This window comes from Nicotiana sylvestris, chromosome 8 (assembly GCF_000393655.2).
Source record: "Nicotiana sylvestris chromosome 8, ASM39365v2, whole genome shotgun sequence".
NCBI classification, from domain to species: Eukaryota; Viridiplantae; Streptophyta; class Magnoliopsida; order Solanales; family Solanaceae; genus Nicotiana; species Nicotiana sylvestris.
The window spans coordinates 70638377-70663174 of NC_091064.1; the positions used below are offsets into that span (position 1 = coordinate 70638377).

The window sequence follows — 24798 nt, forward strand, 5'->3', positions numbered from 1 at the left end:
GTTTAAACCTCCCTAGCCCCAAATATCCCTCTGCGAACGCAAGACAAGCTTCGCTTTCGTGATGCATAGTAAACCAGTAGAAGAACAGTTGCTGCAATTTGTGCAAACATTGCTGGAAACCACCTCAAAACCTACCCAGCCCCTCGGTCCCCAGTCTAAGCATTCAATCAAGTATATAAACCTTGCACAAACTCACTCGTAAGCTCTAAACATCATAATAAAATCTAAAATCAAGAATCAGTCCCCAAAAAATGTAAGGAGCTTCCAATGTTCTTAACTAAAATTTCTAACTTTCAACTCTAAGCGCTGAAATTTCCTCGGGTCACCCGAAACCGAAACCAAACATATGTACAAGTAGATAATCATCACACAAACCTACCAGAATCATTAAAACACCGATCTAGGTCATTTACCAAGAATATTGACCGTGGTCAACTTCAATAACATTAAAGTTGTAGAATCAATTTTCTTTACCAAAACACATCTAAACCTTTGGAAAATCAAAACAAACCGTGCATACAAGTCATAAATCGTCAAATAAAGTTATTCAAGCTATCTAATCACGAAATGAAAATCTATAACTCAAAATGACCGATTGTGTCGTTACCTTTCCTCCTTTAAAGAAACGTTCTTTCTCGAATGGACATAGAAATGTACCTGAACTGGCAAAAAGATGTGGATATCTACTCCTCATATCGGACTCGGACTCCCAAGTAGCCTCCTCAGTTGGCTTCCCTTTCCAAAAGAACTTTCAAAGAAGTAATTTTCTTATATCTCAACTTTTGAACGTGCCGATCTATAGCTACTGACTCTTCTTCATAAGTCAAATTCTCATCAAGCTGCACTGTGATGAAGACATGAAGTCCAATACATGTGACTTGTCTTCATGATACTTCCAAAGAATAGAAACATAAAATACCAATTAAACTCCTGAAAGACTAGGAGGCAAAGCAAGCCTATAAGCAACCTCCCCAACTCTCTCTAACACCTCAAATGGGCCAATAAACCTCGTCCACAACTTGCCCTTCATCCCAAATCACATCACACCCTTCATAGGCGAAACTTTCAAAAGTAACTTCTCGCCCTCCACAAAAGCCACATCAAGGACCTTTTTGTCCACATAACTCTTCTGCTCCGCGCTGTTCAAAGACAATCCTGAATCAACTTCATCTTATATAAGGCATCATGAACTAAATACGTACCCAACATCTTAGCCTCACCAGGGTTAAACCAACAAATAGGAGACGACACCGCCTACCATATAAAGCCTCGTAAGGCACAATTTGAATGTTGGATTGATAGTTGTTGTTGTAAGCAAACTCCTCCAGTGGTAGGAACTGATCCCAATTGTCACGCCCTAAACTTCGAGAAAGGGATCGACGCTCAACCGAGGTAATCCAGTCAAGCAAGTTGACATAATGCCTAGAAATAATACACAATTGACCACAAAGAACATAGAAATACGCAATGCTGATTTCCATTACTTAAGAATCCCATTAATAGTTGACAAAACATTACAAGCCAATAGTTATAAGTGGAAGAAAAAAGACAACAACATTTATAATTTTCCCATACATACGTGACCCACAATTTATCTACTGATCCTTAAACTGTCATGAGTAAAGTAAGAAAGTGCCGGTGACAAGGCCCTGACGATACCCAAAAAAATATACAAGAAGACCAAAATACAATATGAGGGCCCTGGTGTAGAGTAGGGCTCACCATAATTAGCTAAAGAAAGGATGCACTCCTATCGTGAATCTGTGCCGCCTGCTGAGGTACCACCTGTATCCACTAAAGATGCAGTATCCCCAGCAATGAGACATTAGTACATATGGAATAATACTAGTATGAAAGGCTAAATACCCTCACATGAAATGAAATGTCAACATAAGGAGAGAAAGCACGGAAGAAGGAGTAAATCAATAGAAATATACGACAAGAAGTTATAACATAAGAAGTGAATGTAAATGAGTACAACTTTTCAAATAAACATTATCACTTTAGTTGGGAGATCATTAGTTACCGACATAGGAATGTATAACTACAGTCGCACCCCCATGCATGGTCACCCAAACTACAGTCACACCCACATGCATGTGTTATTGAAGGTCACATAGTTACCGACATAGGAACATTATCACTTTAGTTGGGAGAACAGTCGCATAGATTTAGTTGGGAGAAGGTATTGTGTTAGATATCGACCTGATCGGTTAAGCCATCTCACCATAATGCCATGTGAATCAATGTAAATTTTCTAGAAATACATTCATCCCAATTAAGGGTCATAATCGCATCATAGTGTGAAGGGACTCATTCCCAATCGTCTTCCTCCACGACATGTGTAGTTTCATGTATAGGTCCTTGCAACCTATACCTTCTCGGTTACATAATAATATTCCCAAAAATATTTCTTTATAGCATTTCATGAAACCTTTCTTTTTATTAACACTTTTCGACATACATCATCATTATCATTCTGGGTACAAATGGCCACATATCATCTTCATTCTTTCATTTCATTCATGTGTCATGGGTAATCAAAAGTCAGAAAAATGTATTTAAAATATTGAAAAGCCATGGCTACAAACACATAAGTATATGAAAGCTTAAACACTTGAAATGAATTTCAAAGAAGAGAGCATAACGATGGAAAATATAACATGAATCGAGTTCATAGGCATTCAGTTATACAATCATTTGAAGCAATTTAGAACAAAGGAAAAAGGGAACTTGAATGAAACAAACTTGGAGTTTATAAGGAGTTCATGAAATCAAATTCTATAGGAAGGGTTTAGCCAAACATACCTTAATCAAACTTCCTTAGGGTTCCTACTATGTTGCTCCACTCGTTATACTTCAATCTACATCAAAAAAATTAATTTGACCAACATTAGAGGATTTCTATGTGTAAGTCATTTAAATATTTTGTCAAATACGTAGGGGGAATAGCCCTTTACCATCTTAGTAATTGTGCTTTCTCATCCTTCACACCTCTTCCATGACCAATTCACACCCATAGTTACCCTTGGTTACTATGTGACCTTCAACAACACATGCATGGTCACCCAAACTACACCCAACCAATAACTACATCAAAAAATACCTTCTCCCTACTCTCCGTAATACCCAAACTCAAGTTTGGAAGCTTATGACTTCCAATCACCATCCCATAAGATCCAATGTTCAATTCCCATCTAACATTTCCATTATTGAAGGGATCACTTCAATACACAGTTCGCAAAAGGGATCGTTAAATGGTCATCTAAAATTTCTAAATGGACTGGTCAGATATGCAGGGAATCTGCGGTATGCATAATGTTTTACGGTCCGCACATTGGACTATAGATTCTTCCTTCAAAAATTGCCTAAGTGGCCCAACTATTTCTATGACAGATCTGCGGTCCGTGAAATTGATATGCACTCCGGAAAGTTCACCACGAAAAGATCTCTAAAACTAGCACTCTTCTGACCCATTCTGTGACGTTTCTGTGGTTAGCGAAGCTGATTCATGGTCCGCATAATTGACTAAGAATCATCCTCTTGAGCTGGTTCTTCTACACACTTCGCGACGCATTGTGCAGTCCACAAATCTGTGTGAAACTTATTCTACAACCTTCTAAACATCATAACTTGTCCTTGGCACTATAAAACCTTAGATCACTAGCAAACTTTTACGGGGCCTTACACCAAAGCCCTCAAAAATCAATAATACAGGCTCTCAATATATCCTCAAGGATCTGAATAATTCGGTCGGACTGGCCATTTGTCTCTGGGTTAAATGTCATGATGAGCTCTACTTGAGTGCCCAATCTTCCTTGCATAGCTCTCCAAAAGCGCAATGTGAATTGAGTGCCACAGTTTGTAATTATAGAAATGAGCATACCGTGCAAGCAAAAAATCTCTCTAGATATAAGCTAATCTCTCTAATGTGTAAGAAGCTAACACTGGAATGAAATACGTAGAATTGGTCAATCTGTCCACACCTACTGGAAATTCAAACACCGTGAAACACGCATAACAATGTCCTTCTTTATCGTTCGCCACCAGTAATGCTACTTAAAGTTAGATACATCTTTGTGACATATGGACTGTCACACCTCCTTTTTACTACCCCCAAAAGGGGTATACCGAAGTTTTTTCCAATTTAAGTGACGATCGAAACGAGATTATTTATTTTAAAAATCAGAGTCGCCACTTGGGATATTTTATGGTGTCCCAAGTCACCGGTTCAAATCCCGAATCGAGGAAAAGATTGACTCTGTATTACAGTCCGCGAACACAGAAATCCGGGTAAGGAATTATGTTATCCCTGGAGAAGGTGTTAGGCATTCCCGGATTCCGTGGTTCTAGCAAGGTCGCTCAACTGTTATAATTGGCCTATTATCTGATTTTAATACATTTTGAATCTATGTGCAATTTTAAACTTTTAACCGCTTTATTTAATTTTTTAAAGGAAAATTGCAACGTCATTTAAAATATGTCTTGAACCACATCACATAAATGCACCCACGGTCCACGACACATTTTGTTTAACGTTGTTGAGATTTGGATTTGGGTCACATAAATGCGCACCCGAGTTTAGGAAGGTAATATTATTAAAATAACGCGCCTAAAACAACTACGCGTTTTAACTTTGTGAAGGCCATGAGAAATTCAACTAATGACAAACTTCGATTCTAATTTCAAAGGATTGTACTCAACTAAAGCAAGGCCGAGAGTTTATGGAAATTATTGTTGTGGGGAAGGATGTAATGATTAACTACTGAATTTTAACAACTTCAATTATCTGGCTAAACTAGAAAAACTCTGGATAACTATTAATTTTTTTTTAAAAAAAACTAACTTATGAATGAATACTAAAGTTATTGGGCTTAATATCTTCCAAGTTAAACTCATTTGGCCCACAATGTGCTAGAAGAATCAAGATCCCAAAAGCTTTACTCAAATTCCATTGGCCAAATGGCCTATTTGAATCACCCTGTTCCAATCCCATTTACAGCCACTAACTTCACATTAGATAACAATATTATAGAGAGAACAACAAGCTTTGCAATTATGCCTTCGGTCGCAGAATTTATGCCTTAAACATATAACTTTTGAAACAAAGCTGTGCTAAGAAATCAATGCTATGCCATTGCTTATACCATTCGAAACCGATCAATTCTAATTTAACAAGCATGATGAATTTCAGAAATTGTAATTAAAAGGTAAATCCAATAACAACAACAACGAAATTTGAACAAGCAAACCATCCTGTTCCCCAATCTACAGATGAGTAATTCAGTAACACATCTCAATGAAGAATACTCAGATATAAAAGGAGTTTTCTTGTGTTTACCTCACTGCCGGAACAAAACGAACGAGAAATGCTCAAAAGTTTGAAAAACTAAGGCTGGAGCTCAACCATAAATTCAGCCGAAACAAACAGCAATCAACAACAGCTTTAAAAGAGGAAATTTCAGATATAAGAACTTCTCGCAATGTTGAGTACAAGAACATCCGGCAACAACGATTTGAACAGAACTAAAAGAAACCGAAACAGGGGCATTCAAACAGAGCAAAACTAATCAGCCACAACTTCAATGGAGAAATCGACGGACCAGACCTTGACGACCTCGAAACTTCAATACCCAGCTCCGAACAGATCTCACAAACGAGCTCCAAAATGGACTCAAATCAACGAAATTCCAGCAGCAAAATGAAGCTTAAGAACTGAAATTGCTTTCAATTAATAGAACTTCAGCAACTATGGAAACTGAAACTCGAACTTTCGATTGATGAAATATTTAGTAATACACGGACAGAAGTCGAGCAAGTGTTACAACCAACACTCGAGATAAAAAGGTCTTTTTTGTGTTAAGTCCTTAGGGTCCTTTTTATTTGTTTTGTTCCAAAGAAGAGTCTAGAAGGGTCCCTAGGCTTAATGGACTAATCCGAATTGGGCCAAGAATTGGGCTCCAAAAACTCTTAAAATTGTGATCCAACACCTTAATTGACTCATTTTAAAATAAGATAAAAATACTACACAATGCAAAAGCTAACATGAAACTATTATATATTTTTTGTATTTTCAAAATTATATAAAGATAAAAATAATGTACTATTTTTGTATTTATTTATTTATTATTATTTTTTTAAGAATTATGAAAGATACATACTAAAGTATTTTTTGTAATTTTCCATTTTTATGATGAAGATAAAGTAAAGAAGTGAAAAATAATTGAAATAGCTATATTAGGCCTAAATTAAATATTTACGTGCTAAAATATGAAAAATCTTGGGGTGGGTCAAAAATCACATGTCTGCAGCTGCCCCTCTTTGACTGAAAATACGAAGAGTTTTCAGACAAAGAACGACTAGATAGGTTTTTTGACCCGACCCTTATTTGGAGAGACTAAAACTAAGAGAAAAGGGGAATGTGACCGAGCCCTGGTATCTGAGCTGCCTACATATCCTTGGCTATAAAGGAATCAGGCCACGTGTAGTTCAGAAGCGAGTGAGATGATGGAGTATGCCGAGGTGGAGAGTCAGTCGAGGTGCCGTTCCGCTGAGGTTCCGGTCCGCGGTCCTGATGTTACACCAAAAATCAAAACATGAAAAAGACTAGCTAAGCCTATCAACTACGAGTTACAAAATTCCTATCTATAAGTCTTCCGAAGCTTGATTTTTAGTCTTGAGTGGTTCTTCATGCAGACTTTAGATTTGAACCTTGATGCTTGCTACTTGCAGGTGCTAGTTCCTCCTTCTTCAGCTTTTCGGATCAAGACCAGGCATGCAGTGCTTGTGACCTCGGTCATGTCTTGAGCAGCTCACATCCTTCATCAATTTCTGCATTTGGATTCACTTCTTGCCTTTCTTTTTTTATTATTATTCTGGATTGTGACTAACTTCCGTTGATCATCTCGGACTGTTGACTCGCATTCCTGCCGCGAGCTTTTTTTGTTGCTGACTTGAATTGCATTCTAAAGTGAATTCCCTTGTTTTCCAGGTGGGTGTCTGATTGCCAAATCTTGAATTGTCTTCCTTCGGAACTACATGTTCCCTTGACACTTGAATTGTCTTCCCTTGTTCTGCAGGTGGGTGCCTGATTACTGAAACTTTCTGTGTTCCCTTGTTCTCCAGGTGGGCTTCTGATTGTTGAAATGTATTCCCTTGTTCTTCAGGTGGGTGCCTGATTGCTGAAACTTGAAATGTATTCCCTCGTTCTCCAGGTGGGCGCCTGATTTCCACAATATAGACAAAACAAAGAAAATTTCTGCCGCTTGAAATGTATTCCCTTGTTCTTCAGGTGGGCGCCTGATTGCTGAACTTGAAATGTATTCCCTTGTTCTCTAGGTGGGCGCCTGATTGCTGAACTTGAAATGTATTCCCTTGTTTTCCAGGTGGGCGCCTGATTGTTGAACTTGAAATGTATTCCCTTGTTCTCCAGGTGGGCGCCTGATTTCAAAAAAAAATAGACAAAAACAAGGAAAACTTCTGCCCCAGTTTGGCATGCTACCAAATATCAGTAAGAACTTGAAAATTGAAACTTGAACTATGCTCCCTTGTTCTCCAGGTGGGCGCCTGATTGCTGAACTTGAAATGTATTCCCTTGTTCTCCAAGTGGGCGCCTGATTGCTGAACTTTGAAAATGTATTCCCTTGTTCTCCAGGTGGGCGCCTGATTTCCACAAAATAGACAAAAACAAAGAAAACTTCTGCCCCAGTTTGGTGCTGGGCGCATCTGTGAGTGTTAATTGAATTATGTTACCAGAAAATCTCAAAGAATTTTAAAAGCTAGATCTCATTATTCAGGAGGGTCCTGAAAACTCCTTGTTATATGACAGTTTTAAATCTAAGTTATATTTCCTAAAGGTACAACTTCCGCTAAATCTTGTTATCTATGAAGACCTTAAAACTAAATCTCATTATCCAGGAGGTTCCTGAAATTTAAAATCAAATCTCATCTTAAGGGTGAAAATTTCAGAGCTAAATTCAACTTCCTGACGGTGAAACGTATGCTAAATCTTAGCATCTAAGGGAGGTATTAAACTAAGGCTCATTATTCAGGAGGGTCCTTAAAATTTCAAATTGAATCTTATCCTAAGCATGAAAACTTCAAAGCCAAACTTATATTTCCTCAAGGTAGAGCCTAGCTAGATCTTGTTACTCATGAATGTTTAGAATTTTAACTAAGTGTCATTGTCCAGGACGGTCCTGAGAATTTTTAAAATTAAATCCCATTATCCAGGAGGGCCCTGAAATTTTAAAATTAAATCCCATTATCCAGGAGGGTCCTGAAAACTTAAAAACTAAATCCCATAATCCAAGAGGGTCCTGAGAACCTTTAAAATTAAATCACATTATCCAGGAGGGTCCTGTAAATTTTAAATTAAATCCAATTATCCAGGAGCTTTATGAGAATTTAAAAACTAAATTCCATTATCCAGGAGGGTCCTGAGATTTTTAAATTAAATTTCATTATCCAGGAGGGTCCTGAGAATTTAAAAATTAAATCCCATTATCCATGAGGGTCCTAAAAATTTAAAAAAACTAAATCCCATTATCCAGGAGGGTCCTGAGAACTTAAAACTAAATCCTATTATCCATGAGGATCCTAAGAACTTTTAAAATTAAATTCCTTTATCCAGGTGGGTCCTGAAAATTTTAAACTAAATCCCATTATCCAGGAGGGTCCTGAAAACTTAAAAACTAAATCTCATTATCCAGGAGGGTCCTGAGAACTTAAAACTAAATCCCATTATCTAGGAGGGTCCTGAAAAATTAAAAATTAAATCCCATTATCCTGGAGGGTCTTGAGAACTTTTAAAACTAAATCCCATTATCCAGGAGGGTTCTGAAAACTTAAAACTAAATCCCATTATACAAGAAGGTCCTGAGAACTTAAAACTAAATCCCATTATCCAGGAGGGTCTTGAGAACTTTTAAAATTAAATCCCATTATCCAGGAGGGTCCTGAAAATTTTAAATTAAATCTCATTATCCAGGAGGGTCCGAAAAACATAAAAACTAAATCCCATTATCAAGGAGGGTCCTCAGAACTTAAAACTAAATCCCATTATCCAAGAGGGTCCTGAGAACTTAAAACTAAATCCCATTAAGGGTCCTGAGAACTTAAAAACTAAATCTCATTATCCAGGAGGGTCCTGAGAACATAAAAACTAAATCCCATTATCCAGGAGGGTCTTGAAAACTTAAAACTAAATCCCATTATCCATGAGATTCCAGAGAACTTAAAACTAAATACTATTATCCAGGAAGATCCTGAGAACTTTTAAAATTAAATTCCATTATCCAGGAGGGTCCTAAAAATTTTAAATTAAATCTCATTATCCAGGAGGATCTTGAAAACTTAAAAACTAAATCCCATTATCCAGGAGGGTCCTGAGAACTTAAAACTAAATCTCATTATCCAGGAGGGTCCTGAGAACTTAAAACTAAATCCTATAATCTAGGAGGGTCCTGAAAACTTAAAAACTAAATCCCATTATCCTGGAGGGTTTTAAAAGTATCCCATTATCCAGGAGGGTCCTGAACATTTAAAAGCTAAATCCCATTATCCAGGAGGGTCCTGAAAACTTAAAACTAAATCCCATTATTCAGGAAGGTCCTGAGAACCTTAAACTAAATCTCATTATCCAGGAGGGTCCTGAGAACTTTTAAAATTAAATCCCATTATCCAGGAGGGTCCTCAAAATTTTAAATAAATTCCATTATCCAGGAGGGTCCTGAAAACTTAAAAACTAAATCCCATTATCCAGGAGAGTTTTGAGAACTTAAAACTAAATCCCATTATCCAGGAGGGTCCTGAGAACCTTTAAAATTAAATCCCATTATCAAGAAGGGTCCTGAAAATTTTAAATTAAATCTCATTATCTAAGAGGGTCCTGATAATTTAAAAATTAAATCCCATTATCCAGGAGGGTCCTAAAAGCTTAAAAATTAAATCCCATTATCCAGGAGGGTCCTGAAAACTTAAAAAACTAAATCCCATTATCTAGGAAGGTTCTGAGAACTTTAAACTAAATCCCATTATCCAGGGTCCTGAGAACTTTTAAAATTAAATCTCATTATCCAGGAGGGTCCTGAAAATTTTAAATTAAATCACATTATCCAGGAGGATCCTGAAAACTTAAAAACTAAATCCCATTATTTAGGAGGATCCTGAGAGCTTAAAACTAAATTCCATTATCCAGGAGGGTCCTGAGAACTTAAAACTAAATCCCATTATCCAGGAGGGTCCTGAAAACTTAAAACTACATCACATTATCCAGGAGGGTCCTGAAACCTTAAAAATTAAATCTCATTATCCTGGAGGGTACTGAGAACTTTTAAAACTAAATCCCATTATCCATGAGGGACCTGAGAATTTAAAAACAAAATCCGATTATCCAGGAGGGTCCTGAAAACTTAAAACTAAATCCCATTATCCAGGAGGGTCCTGAGAACTTAAAACTAAATCCCATTATCCAGGAGGGTCTTGAGAACTTTTAAAATTAAATCCCATTATCTAGGAGAGTTCTGAAAATTTAAAAATTAAATCCCATTATCCAGGAGGGTCCTAAGAACTTACAACTAAATCGCATTATCCAGGAGGGTACTGAAAACTTAAAACTAAATCCCATTATCTAGGAGGGTCTTGAGAACTTAAAACTAAATCCCATTATCCAGGAGGGTCCTGAGAACTTAAAACTAAATCCCATTATCCAGGAGGGTCCTGGGAATTTTTAAGATTGAATCCCACTATCCATGAGGGTCCTGAAAATTTACAAACTAAATCTCATTATCCAGGAGGGTTCTGAGAACTTTTAAAACTAAATCCCATTATCTAGGAGGCTCCTGAGAATTTTAAATTAAATCTCATTATCCAGGAGGGTCCTAAAAACTTAAAAACTAAATCACATTATCCAGGAGGGTCCTCAAAATTTTAAATTAAATCCCATTATCCAGGAGTGTCCTGAAAATTTAAAAACTAAATCCCAATATCCAAAAGGGTCCTGAGAACTTAAACCTAAATCCCATTATCCAGGAGGGTCTTGAGAACCTTTAAAATTAAATCCCATTATCCAAGAGGATCCTGAAAATTTTAAATTAAATTCCATTATCTAGGAGGGTCCTGAGAATTTAAAAACAAAATCCCATTATCCAGGGGGTCCTGAAAACTTAAAACTAAATTCCATTATCCAGGAGGGTCTTGAGAACTTTTAAAATTAAATTTCATTATCCAGGAAGGTTCTAAAATATTTAAATTAAATCTTATTATCCAGGAGGGTCCTGCAAACTTAAAAACTAAATCCCAATATCCAGGAGGGTTCTGAGAACTTAAAACTAAATCCCATTATCCAGGAGGGTCCTAAGAACCTTTAAAATTAAATCGCATTATCCAGGAGGGTCCTGAAAATTTTAAATTAAATTCCATTATCTAGGAGGGTCCTTAAAATTTAAAAACAAAATCTCATTATCCAGGGGGTCCTGAAAACTTAAAACTAAATCCCATTATCCAGGAGGGTCTTGAGAACTTTTAAAATTAAATTTCATTATCCAGGAAGGTCCTAAAAATTTTAAATTAAATCCTATTATCCAGGAGGGTCCTGCAAACTTAGAAATTAAATCCTAATATCCAGGAGGGTTCTAAGAACTTAAAACTAAATCCCATTATCCATAAGGGTCCTGAGAACCTATAAAATTAAATCTCATTATCCAGGAGGGTCCTGAAAATTTTAAATTAAATCACATTATCCAGGAGGATCCTGAAAACTTAAAAACTAAATCCCATTATTTAGGAGGATCCTGAGAGCTTAAAACTAAATCCCATTATCCAGGAGGGTCCTGAGAACTTAAAACTAAATCCCATTATCCTGGAGGGTCCTGAGAACTTTTAAAATTAAATCCCATTATCCAGGAGAGTCCTGAAAATTTTAAATTAAATTCCATTATCCAGGAGGGTCCTGAAAATTTAAAAACTAAATTCCATTATTCATGAGGATCCTGAGAACTTAAAACTAAATCCCATTATCCAGGAGGGTCCTGAGAACTTAAAACTAAATCCCATTATCCAGGAGGGTCCTGAGAACTTAAAACTAAATCCCATTATCTAGGAGGGTCCTGAAAACTTAAAAACTAAATCCTATTATCCTGGAGGGTCGTAAGAACTTTTAAAACTAAACCCCATTATCCTGGAGGGTTCTGAGAACTTTTAAAACTAAACCCCATTATCTAGGAGGGTCCTGAGAATTTAAAAACTAAATTCGATTATCCAGGAGGGTCCTGAAAACATAAAACTAAATCCTATTATCCAGGAGGATTCTGAGAACTTAAAACTAAATCCCATTATCCAGAAGGGTCTTGAGTACTTTTAAAATTAAATCCCATTATCCAGGAGGGTCCTGAAAATTTTAAATTAAATCCCATTATCCAGGAGGGTTCTGAAAACTTAAAAACTAAATCCCATTATCCAGGAGTGTCCTGAGAACTTAAAACTAAATCCCATTATCCAGGAGGGTCCTGAGAACTTAAAACTAAATCCCATTATCCAGGAGGGTTCTGAAAATTTAAAAACTAAATCCCATTATCCAGGAGGGTCCTGAGAACTTTAAAAACTAAATCCCATTATCCAGGAGATTCCTGAGAATTTTAAAACTAAATCACATTATCCAGGAGGGTCCTGAAAACTTAAAAGCAAATCCCATTATCCAGGAGGGTTCTGAAAACTTAAAAACTAAATCCCATTATCCAGGAGGGTCTTGAGAACTTAAAACTAAATCGCATTATCCAGGAGGGTCCTGAGAACCTTTAAAATTAAATCCAATTATCCAGAAGGGTCCTGAAAATTTTAAATTAAACCTCATTATCTAAGAGGGTCCTGAGAATTTAAAAATTAAATCTTATTATCCAGGAGGGTCCTAAAAACATAAAAACTAAATACCATTATCCAGGAGGGTCCTGAGAATTTTAAATTAAATCCCATTATCCAAAAGGGTCCTGAGAATTTAAAAACTAAATCCCATTATCTAGGAGGGTCCTGAAAACTTAAAAAACTAAATCCCATTATCCAGGAGAGTCCTGAGAACTGTTAAAATTAAATCCCATTATCCCGGAGGGTCCTGAAAATTTTAAATTAAATCCCATTATCCAAGAGGAATCTCAAAACTTAAAAACTAAATCTCATTATTCAGGAGGGTCCTGAGAACTTAAAACTAAATCTTAATATTCAGGAGGGACCTGAGAACTTAAAACTAAATCCCATTATCCAGGAGGGTCCTGAGAACTTAAACCTAAATCCCATTATCCAGGAGGGTCCTGAAAACTGTTAAAATTAAATCCCATTATCCAGGAGAGTCCTGAAAAATTTAAATTAAATCTCATTATCCAGGAGGGATCTAAAAACTTAAAAACAAAATCCCATTATTCAGGAGGGTCCTGAGTACTTAAAATTAAATCCCATTATTCAGGAGGGTCCTGAGAACATAAAACTAAATCTCATTATCTAGGAGGGTCTTGAGAACTTAAAACTAAATCCCATTATCTAGGAGGGTCCTGAAAACTTAACAACTAAATCCCATTATCCAGGAAGGTCCTGAGAACATAAAACTATATCCCATTATCCAGGAGGATTCTTAGAACTTAAAACTAAATCCCATTATCCAGGAGGGCCCTGAGAACTTAAAACTAAATCCCATTATCCAGGAGGGTCCTGAGAATTTTTAAGATTAAATCCCACTATTCAAGAGGGTCCTGAAAATTAAAAACTAAATCCAATTATCTAGGAGGGTCCTGAGAACTTTTAAAACTAAATCTAATTATCCAGGAGAGTCCTGAGAATTTAAAAACTATATCCCATTATCCAGGAGGGTGCTGAAAACTTAAAACTAAATCCCATTATCCAGGAGGGTTCTGAGAACTTAAAACTAAATCCCATTATCCAGGAGAGTCCTGAGAATTTAAAAACAAAATCTAATTATCCAGGAGGGTCTTGAAAACTTAAAACTAAATCCCATTATCCAGAAGGGTCTTGAGAACTTTTAAAATTAAATCCCATTATCCAGGAGTGTCCTGAAAATTTTAAATTAAATACCATTATCCAGGAGAGTTCTGAAAATTTTAAATTAAATCCCATTATCTAGGAGGGTCCTGGGAATTTAAAAACTAAATCCCATTATCTAGGAGGGTCCAGAAAACTTTTAAAATTAAATCCCATTATCCAGGAGGGTCCTGAAAATTTTAAATTAAATCTCATTGTCCAGGAGGGTCCTGAGAGCTTAAAACTAAATACCATTATCCAGGAGTGTCCTAAAAACATGAAAACTAAATCCCATTATCCAGGAGGGTCCTGAGAGCTTAAAACTAAATCCCATTATCCAGGAGGGTCCTAAAAATTTAAAAACTAAATCCCATTATCCAGGAGGGTCCTAAAAACTTAAAAAACTAAATCCCATTATCCAGGAGTGTCCTGAGAACTTATAAATAAATCCCATTATCGAGGAGGGTCCTGAGAACTTTTAAAATTAAATCCCATTATCCAGGAGAGTCCTGAAAATTTTAAATTAAATCCCATTATCCAGGAGGGTCCTGAAAACTTAAAAACTAAATCCCATTATTCAGGAGGGTCCTGAGAACTTAAAACTAAATCTCATTGTCCAGGAGGGTCCTGAGAACTTAAAACTAAATCCCATTATCCAGGAGGGTCCTGAGAACTTAAAACTAAATCTCATTATCTAGGAGGGTCCTGAAAACTTAAAAACTAAACCCCATTATCCTGGAGGGTCCTGGGAACTTTTAAAACTAAATCCCATTATCTAGGAGGGTCCTGAGAATTTAAAAACTAAATTCGATTATCCAGGAGGATCCTGAAAACTTAAAACTAAATCCTATTATCCAGGAGGGTTCTGAGAACTTAAAACAAAATTCCATTATCCAGGAGGGTCTTGAGTACTTTTAAAATTAAATCCCATTATCCAGGAGGGTCCTGAAAATTTTAAATTAAATCCCATTGTCCAGGAGGGTCCTGAGAGCTTAAAACTAAATACATTATCCAGGAGTGTCCTAAAAACATGAAAACTAAATCCCATTATCCAGGAGGGTCCTGATAGCTTAAAACTAAATCCCATTATCCAGGAGGGTCTTGAGAACTTTTAATATTAAACTCCAATATCCAGGAGTGTCCTAAAAATTTTAAATTAAATCCCATTATCCAGGAGGGTCCGGAGAACTTAAACTAAATTCCATTATCCAGGAGGGTCTTAAGAACTGAAAACTAAATCCCATTGTCCAGGAGGGTCCTGAGAACTTAAAACTAAATCTCATTATCCAGGAGGGTCCTGAGAACTTAAAACTAAATCTCATTATCCAGAAGGGTCCTGAAAACTTAAAACTAAATCCCATTATCTATGAGGGTCCTGAAAAGTTAAAACTAAATTCCATTATCCAGGAGGGTTCCTAGAACTTAAAAGTAAATTTCATTATCCAGGAGGATCTTGAGAAGCTTTAAAATTAAATCTCATTATCCAGGAGGGTTCCTAGAAAATTTTAAATTAAATCCCATTATCTAGGAGTGTCCTGAGAACTTAAAACTAAATCCCATTATCGAGGATGGTCCTGAGAACTTTTAAAATTAAATCCCATTATCCAGGAGGGTCCTGAGAACTTAAAACTAAATCTCATTATCCAGAAGGGTCCTGAAAACTTAAAACTAAATCCCATTATCTATGAGGGTCCTGAAAAGTTAAAACTAAATTCCATTATCCAGGAGGGTTCCTAGAACTTAAAAGTAAATTTCATTATCCAGGAGGATCTTGAGAAGCTTTAAAATTAAATCCCATTATCCAGGAGAGTCCTGAAAATTTTAAATTAAATCCCATTATCTAGGAGTGTCCTGAGAACTTAAAACTAAATCCCATTATCGAGGATGGTCCTGAGAACTTTTAAAATTAAATCCCATTGTCCAGGAGGGTCCTGAGAACTTAAAACTAAATCCCATTATCCAGGAGGGTCCTGAGAACTTAAAACTAAATCTCATTATCTAGGAGGGTCCTGAAAACTTAAAAACTAAACCCCATTATCCTGGAGGGTCCTGGGAACTTTTAAAACTAAATCCCATTATCTAGGAGGGTCCTGAGAATTTAAAAACTAAATTCGATTATCCAGGAGGATCCTGAAAACTTAAAACTAAATCCTATTATCCAGGAGGGTTCTGAGAACTTAAAACAAAATTCCATTATCCAGGAGGGTCTTGAGTACTTTTAAAATTAAATCCCATTATCCAGGAGGGTCCTGAAAATTTTAAATTAAATCCCATTGTCCAGGAGGGTCCTGAGAGCTTAAAACTAAATACATTATCCAGGAGTGTCCTAAAAACATGAAAACTAAATCCCATTATCCAGGAGGGTCCTGATAGCTTAAAACTAAATCCCATTATCCAGGAGGGTCTTGAGAACTTTTAATATTAAACTCCAATATCCAGGAGTGTCCTAAAAATTTTAAATTAAATCCCATTATCCAGGAGGGTCCGGAGAACTTAAACTAAATTCCATTATCCAGGAGGGTCTTAAGAACTGAAAACTAAATCCCATTATCTAGGAGTGTCCTGAGAACTTAAAACTAAATCCCATTATCGAGGATGGTCCTGAGAACTTTTAAAATTAAATCCCATTATCCAGGAGAGTTCTGAGAGCTTAAAACTAAATACATTATCCAGGAGTGTCCTAAAAACATGAAAACTAAATCCCATTATCCAGGAGGGTTCTGAGAGCTTAAAACTAAATCCCATTATCCAGGAGGGACTTGAGAACTTTTAATTTTAAACCCCAATATCCAGGAGTGTCCTAAAATTTTTAAATTTAATCCCATTATCCAGGAGGGTCCTGAGAACTTAAAAACTAAATTCCATTATCCAGGAGAGTTTTAAGAACTGAAAACTAAATCCCATTGTCCAGGAGGGTCCTGAGAACTTAAAACTAAATCCCATTATCCAGGAGGGTCCTGAAAACTTAAAAACTAAATCCCATTATCCATGAGGGTCCGAAAAACTTAAAAACTAAATCCCATTATCCTGGAGGGTCCTGAGAACTTTTAACTAAATCCCATTATCCAGGAGGGTCCTAAGAACCTTTAAAATTAAATCCCATTATCCAGAAGGGTCCTGAAAATTTTAAATTAAATATCATTATCTAAAAGGGTCCTGAGAATTTAAAAATTAAATCCCATTATCCAGGAGGGTCCTAAGAATTTAAAAAATAAATCCCATTATCCAGGAGGGTCCTGAAAATTTTAAAAACTAAATCTCATTATCCAGGAGTGTCCTGAGAACTTAAAATTAAATCTCATTATCCAGGAGGGTCCTGAGAACTTTTAAAATTAAATCCCATTATCCAGGAGAGTCCTGAAAATTTTAACTTAAATCTCATTATCCAGGAGGGTCCTGAAAACTTAAAAACTAAATCCCATTATTCAGTAGGGTCCTGAGAACTTAAAACTAAATCTCATTATCCAGGAGGGTCCTGAGAACATAAAACTAAATCCCATTATCCAGGAGGGTCCTGAGAACTTAAAACTAAATCCCATTATCTAGGAGGGTCCTGAAAACTTAAAAACTAAACCCCATTATCCTGGAGGGTCCTGAGAACTTTTAAAACTAAACCCCATTATCTAGGAGGGTCCTGAGAATTTAAAAACTAAATTCGATTATCCAGGAGGGTCCTGAAAACTTAAAACTAAATCCTATTATCCAGGAGGGTTCTGAGAACTTAAAACAAAATTCCATTATCCAGGAGGGTTTTGAGTACTTTTAAAATTAAATCCCATTATCCAGGAGGGTCCTGAAAATTTTAAATTAAATCACATTGTCCAGGAGGGTCCTGAGAGATTAAAACTAAATACCATTATCCAGGAGTGTCCTAAAAACATGAAAACTAAATCCCATTATCCAGGAGGGTTCTGAGAGCTTAAAACTAAATCCCATTATCCAGGAGGGACTTGAGAACTTTTAATTTTAAACCCCAATATCCAGGAGTGTCCTAAAATTTTTAAATTAAATCTCATTATCCAGGAGGGTCCTGAGAACTTAAAAACTAAATTCCATTATCCAGGAGAGTTTTAAGAACTGAAAACTAAATCCCATTGTCCAGGAGGGTCCTGAGAACTTAAAACTAAATCCCATTATCCAGGAGGGTCCTGAGAACTTAAAACTAAATCCCATTATCCCGAAGGGTCCTGAAAACTTAAAAACAAAATCCCATTATCCTGGAGGGTCCTGAGAACTTTTAAAACTAAATCCCATTATCCAGGAGGGTCCTGAGAATTTAAACACTAAATCCTATTATCCAGGAGGGTCCTGAGAACTTAAAATTAAATCCCATTAACCAGGAGGGTCTTTAGAACTTTTAAAATTAAATCCCTTTATCCAGGAGGGTCCTGAAAATTTTAAATTAAATCTCATTAACCAGGAAGGTCCTGAAAACTTAAAAACTAAATCCCATTATCCAGGAGGGTCCTGAGAATTTAAAACTAAATCCCATTATCCAGGAGGGTCCTGAGAACTTAAAACTAAATCCCATTATCTATGAGGGTCCTGAAAAGTTAAAACTAAATTCCATTATCCAGGAGGGTTCCTAGAACTTAAAAGTAAATTTCATTATCCAGGAGGATCTTGAGAAGCTTTAAAATTAAATCCCATTATCCAGGAGGGTCCTGAAAGTTTTAAATTAAATCCCATTATCCAGGAGGGTTTTGAAAACTTAAAAACTAAATCCCATTATCTAGGATGGTCCTGAGAACTTAAAACTAAATCTCATTATCCAGGAGGGTCCTGAGAACTTAAAACTAAATCTCATTATCCAGGAGGGTCCTGAGAACTTAAAACTAAATCCCATTATCCAGTAGGGTCCTAAGAATTTTTAAGATTAAATCCCATTATTCAGGAGGGTTCTAAAAACTTAAAAACTAAATCTCATTATTCAGGAGGGTCCTGAGAACTTTTAAAACTAAATTCCATTATCCAAGAGAGTCCAGAGAATTTAAAAATTAAATCTTATTATCCAGGAGGGTCCTGAAAACTTAAAACTAAATCCCATTATCCAGGAGGATCTTGAGAACTTAAAACTATATCCCATAATCCAGGAGGGTCCTCAGAACTTTTAAAATTAAATCCCATTATCCAGGAGGGTTCTCAAAATTTTAAATTAAATCCCATTATCCAGGAGTGTCGTGAAAACTTAAAAACTAAATCCCAATATCCAAGAGGGTCGTGAGAACTTTTAAAATTAAATTTCATTATCCAGGAAGGTCCTAAAATATTTAAATTAAATCCTATTATCCAGGAGGGTCCTGCAAACTTAAAAACTAAATCCCAATATCCAGGAGGGTTCTGAGAACTTAAAACTAAATCCCATTATCCAGGAGGGTCCTGAAAATTTTAAATTAAATCCCATTATATAGGAGGGTCCTGAGAATTTAAAAACTAAATTCCATTATCCAGGAGAGTTCTGAAAACTTAAAAACTAAATCCCATTATCCATGAGGGTCCGAAAAACATAAAAACTAAATCCCATTATCCAGGATGGTCTTGAGAACTTAAAACTAAATCCCATTATCCAGAAGGGTCCTAAATTTTTTAAATTAAATATCATTATCTAAAAGGGTCCTGAGAATTTAAAAATTAAATCCCATTATCCAGGAGGGTCCTAAGAATTTAAAAAATAAATCCCATTATCCAGGAGGGTCCTGAAAATTTTAAAAACTAAATCTCATTATCCAGGAGTGTCCTGAGAACTTAAAATTAAATCTCATTATCCAGGAGGGTCCTGAGAACTTTTAAAATTAAATCCCATTATCCAGGAGAGTCCTGAAAATTTTAACTTAAATCTCATTATCCAGGAGGGTCCTGAAAACTTAAAAACTAAATCCCATTATTCAGTAGGGTCCTGAGAACTTAAAACTAAATCTCATTATCCAGGAGGGTCCTGAGAACATAAAACTAAATCCCATTATCCAGGAGGGTCCTGAGAACTTAAAACTAAATCCCATTATCTAGGAGGGTCCTGAAAACTTAAAAACTAAACCCCATTATCCTGGAGGGTCCTGAGAACTTTTAAAACTAAACCCCATTATCTAGGAAGGTCCTGAGAATTTAAAAACTAAATTCGATTATCCAGGAGAGTTCTGAAAACTTAAAACTAAATCCTATTATCCAGGAGGGTTCTGAGAACTTAAAACAAAATTCCATTATCCAGGAGGGTCTTGAGTACCTTTAAAATTAAATCCCATTATCCAGGAGGGTCCTGAAAATTTAAAATTAAATCCCATTATCCAGGAGAGTTCTGAAACATAAAAACTAAATCCCATTATCCAGGAGGGTCCTGAGAACTAAAAACTAAATCCCATTATCCAGGAGGGTCCTGAGAACTTAAAACTAAATCTCATTATCTAGGAGGGTCCTGAGAAGTTAAAACTAAATTCCATTATCCAGGAGGGTTCTCAGAACTTAAAAGTAAATTTCATTATCCAGTAGGATCTTGAGAAGCTTTAAAATTAAATCCCATTATCCAGGTGGGTCCTGAAAATTTTTAAGATTAAATCCCACTATTCAGGAGGGTCCTAAAAACTAAAAAACTAAATCCCATTATCCAGGAGGGTCCTAAGAACTTTTAAAACTAAATTCCATTATCCAGGAGAGTCCTGAGAATTTAAAAATTAAATCTCATTATCCAGGAGGGTCCTGAAATCTTAAAACTAAATCCCATTATCCAGGAGGATCCTGAGAACTTAAAACTAAATCCCATAATCCAGGAGGGTCCTCAGAACTTTTAAAATTAAATCACATTATCCAAGAGGGTTCTCAAAATTTTAAATTAAATCCCATTATCCAGGAGTATCGTGAAAACATAAAAACTAAATCCCAATATCCAAGAGGGTCGTGAGAACTTTTAAAATTAAATTTCATTAAACAGGAAGGTCCTAAAAATTTTAAATTAAATCCTATTATCCAGGAGGGTCCTGCAAACTTAAAAACTAAATCCCAATATCCAGGAGGGTCCTCAGAACTTTTAAAATTAAATCCCATTATCCAAGAGGGTTCTCAAAATTTTAAATTAAATCCCATTATCCAGGAGTGTCGTGAAAACTTAAAAACTAAATCCCAATATCCAAGAGGGTCGTGAGAACTTTTAAAATTAAATTTCATTATACAGGAAGGTCCTAAAAATTTTAAATTAAATCCTACTATCCAGGAGGGTCCTGCAAACTTAAAAACTAAATCCCAATATCCAAGAGAGTCGTGAGAACTTTTAAAATTAAATTTCATTATACAGGAAGGTCCTAAAAATTTTAAATTAAATCCTACTATCCAGGAGGGTCCTGCAAACTTAAAAACTAAATCCCAATATCCAGGAGGGTTCTGAGAACTTAAAACTAAATCCTATTATCCAGGAGGGTCCTGAAAATTTTAAATTAAATCCCATTATCTAGGAGGGTCCTGAGAATTTCAAAACTAAATTCTATTATCCAGGAGGGTCCTGAAAACCTAAAAACTAAATCCCATTATCCATGATGGTCCGAAAAACTTAAAAACTAAATCCCATTAACAAGGAGGGTCTTGAGAACTTAAAACTAAATCTCATTATCCAGGAGGGTCCTAAGAAACTTCAAAATTAAATCTCATTATCTAGAAGGGTCCTGAAAATTTTAAATTAAATCTCATTATCTAAAAGGGTCCTGAAAATTTAAAAATTAAATCCCATTATCCAGGAGGGTGCTAAGAATTTAAAAACTAAATCCCATTATTCAGGAGGGTCCTGAAAACTTAAAAAACTAAATCCCATTATCCAGGAGTGTCCTGAGAACTAAAAACTAAATCCCATTATCCAGGAGGGTCCTGAGAACTTTTAAAATTAAATCTCATTATCCAAGAGAGTCCTGAAAATTTTAAATTAAATCCCATTATCCAGGAGGGTCCTGAAAACTTAAAAACTAAATCCCATTATTCAGGAGGGTCCTGAGAACTTAAAACTAAATCCCATTATCCAGGAGGGTCCTGAGAACTTAAAACTAAATCCCATTATCCAGGAGGGTCTTTATAACTTAAAACTAAATCTCATTATCCAGGAGGGTCCTGAAAACTTAAAAACTAAATCCTATTATCTTGGAGGGTCCTAAAACTTTTAAAACTAAACCCCATTATCCTGGAGGGTCCTGAGAACTTTTAAAACTAAACCCCATTATCTAGGAGGGTCCTGAGAATTTAAAAACTAAATTCGATTATCCAGGAGGGTCCTGAAAACTTAAAACTAAATCCTATTATCAAGGAGGGTTCTGAGAACTTAAAACAAAATTCCATTATCCAGGAGGGTCTTGAGTACTTTTAAAATTAAATCCCATTATCCAGGAGGGTCCTGAAAATTTTAAATTAAATCCCATTATCCAGGAGGGTTCTGAAAACTTTAAAACTAAATTCCATTATCCTGGAGGGTCTTGAGAACTTTTAAAACTAAACCCCATTATCTAGGAGGGTCCTGAGAATTTAAAAACTAAATTCGATTATCCAGGAGGGTCCTGAAAACTTAAAACTAAATCCCATTATCCAGGAGGGTCCTGAGAAGTTAAAACTAAATCCCATTATCCAGGAGGCTTCTGAGAATTTTTAAGATTAAATCCCACTATCCAGGAGGGTTCTGAAAACTTAAAAACTAAATCCCATTATCCAGGAGGGTCCTGAGAACTTTTAAAACTAAATCCCATTATCCAGGAGAGTCCTCAGAATTTTAAAACTAAATCACATTATCCAGGAGGGTCCTCAAAATTTAAAATTAAATCCCATTATCCAGGAGGGTCGTTAAAACTTAAAAACTAAATCCCAATATCCAGGAGGGTTCTGAGAACTTAAAACTAAATCCCATTATCCAAGAGAGTCCTGAGAATTTTAAAACTAAATCACATTATCCAGGAGGGTCCTGAAAATTTTAAATTAAATCCCATTATCCAGGAGGGTCCTGAAAATTTTAAAACTAAATCCCAATATCCAAGAGGGTCCTAAGAACTTAAACTTAAATCTCATTATCCAGGAGGGTCTTGAGAACCTTTAAAATTAAATCCCATTATCCAAGAGGATCCTGAAAATTTTAAATTAAATTCCATTATCTAGGAGGGTCCTGAGAATTTAAAAACAAAATCTCATTATCCAGGGGGTCCTGAAAACTTAAAACTAAATCTCATTATCCAGGAGGGTCTTGAGAACTTTTAAAATTAAATTTTATTATCCAGGAAGGTCCTAAAAATTTTAAATTAAATCCCATTATCTAGGAGGGTCCTAAGAACCTTTAAAATTAAATCCCATTATCCAAGAGGGTCCTAAAATTTTTAAATTAAATCCCATTATCTAAAAGGGTACTGAGAATTTAAAAATTAAATCCCATTATCCAGGAGGGTCCTAAGAATTTAAAAACTAAATCTCATTACCCAGGAGGGTCCTGAAAACTTAAAAAACTAAATCCCATTATCCAGGAGTGTCCTGAAAACTTAAAACTAAATCCCATTATCCAGGAGGATCCTGAGAACTTTTAAAATTAAATTCCATTACCCAGGAGAGTCGTGAAAATTTTAAATTAAATCCCATTATCCAGGAGGGTCCTGAAAACTTAAAACTAAATCCCATTATTCAGGAGGGTCCTGAGAACTTAAAACTAAATCTCATTATCCAGGAGGGTCCTGAGAACTTAAAACTAAATCCCATTATCCAAGAGGGTCCTAAGAACTTAAAACTAAATCCCATTATCTAGGAGGGTCCTGAAAAATTTAAAACTAAATCCTATTATCCTGGAGGGTCATAAGAACTTTTAAAACTAAACCCCATTATCTTGGAGGGTCCTGAGAACTTTTAAAACTAAACCTCATTATCTAGGAGGGTCCTGTAAATTTAAAAACTAAATTTGATTATCCAGGAGGGTCCTGAAAACTTAAAACTAAATCCTATTATCCAGGAGGGTTCTGAGAACTTAAAACAAAATTTCATTATCCAGGAGGGTCTTGAGTACTTTTAAAATTAAATCCCATTATCCAGGAGGGTCCTGAAAATTTTAAATTAAATCCCATTATCCATGAGGGTTCTGAAAACTTAAAAACTAAATCCCGTTATCCAGGAGTGTCCTGAGAACTTAAAACTAAATCACTTTATCTAGGAGGGTCCTAAGAAATTAAAACAAAATCTCATTATCCAGGAGGGTCCTGAAACTTAAAACTAAATCCCATTATCCAGGAGGGTCCTGAGAACTTAAAACTAAATCTCATTATCCAGGAGGCTTCTGAGAATTTATAAGATTAAATCCCACTATCCAGTAGGGTCCTGAAAACTTAAAAACTAAATTCCATTATCCAGGAGGGTCCTGAGAACTTTTAAAACTAAATCCCATTATCCAGGAGAGTCATGAGAATTTTAAAACTAAATCACATTATCCAGGAGGATCCTCAAAATTTTAAATTAAATCCCATTATCCAGGAGGGTCCTGAAAATTTAAAAACTAAATCCCAATATCCAAGAGGATCCTGAGAACATAAACTTAAATCCCATTATCCAGGAGGGTCTTGAGAACCTTTAAAATTAAATCTCATTATCCAAGAGGATCCTGAAAATTTTAAATTAAATTCCATTCTCTAGGAGGGTCCTGAGAATTTAAAAACAAAATCCCATTATCCAGGGGGGTCCTCAAAACTTAAAACTAAATCTCATTATCCAGGAGGGTCTTGAGAACTTTTAAAATTGAATTTCATTATCCAGGAAGGTCCTAAAAATTTTAAATTAAATCCTATTATC

At 35.7% G+C, this 24798-nt stretch overlaps 1 long non-coding RNA gene across 2 annotated transcripts; it reads right to left on the bottom strand.

The window, feature by feature from the left end:
- Nucleotides 1-1461: 1461 nt before the first annotated feature.
- Nucleotides 1462-5840, bottom strand: LOC104237698 (uncharacterized). 2 transcript variants are annotated; one of them, XR_713698.2, is made up of 3 exons: nt 5342-5840; nt 2809-2864; nt 1462-1794 (listed from the first exon to the last, which is right to left on the bottom strand). It is a non-coding gene; the product is annotated as an uncharacterized lncRNA (long non-coding RNA). The 2 variants fall into 2 exon arrangements; XR_011401818.1 differs by having other exon boundaries at nt 2961-5840.
- Between the last annotated feature and the right edge of the window lie 18958 nt (nt 5841-24798).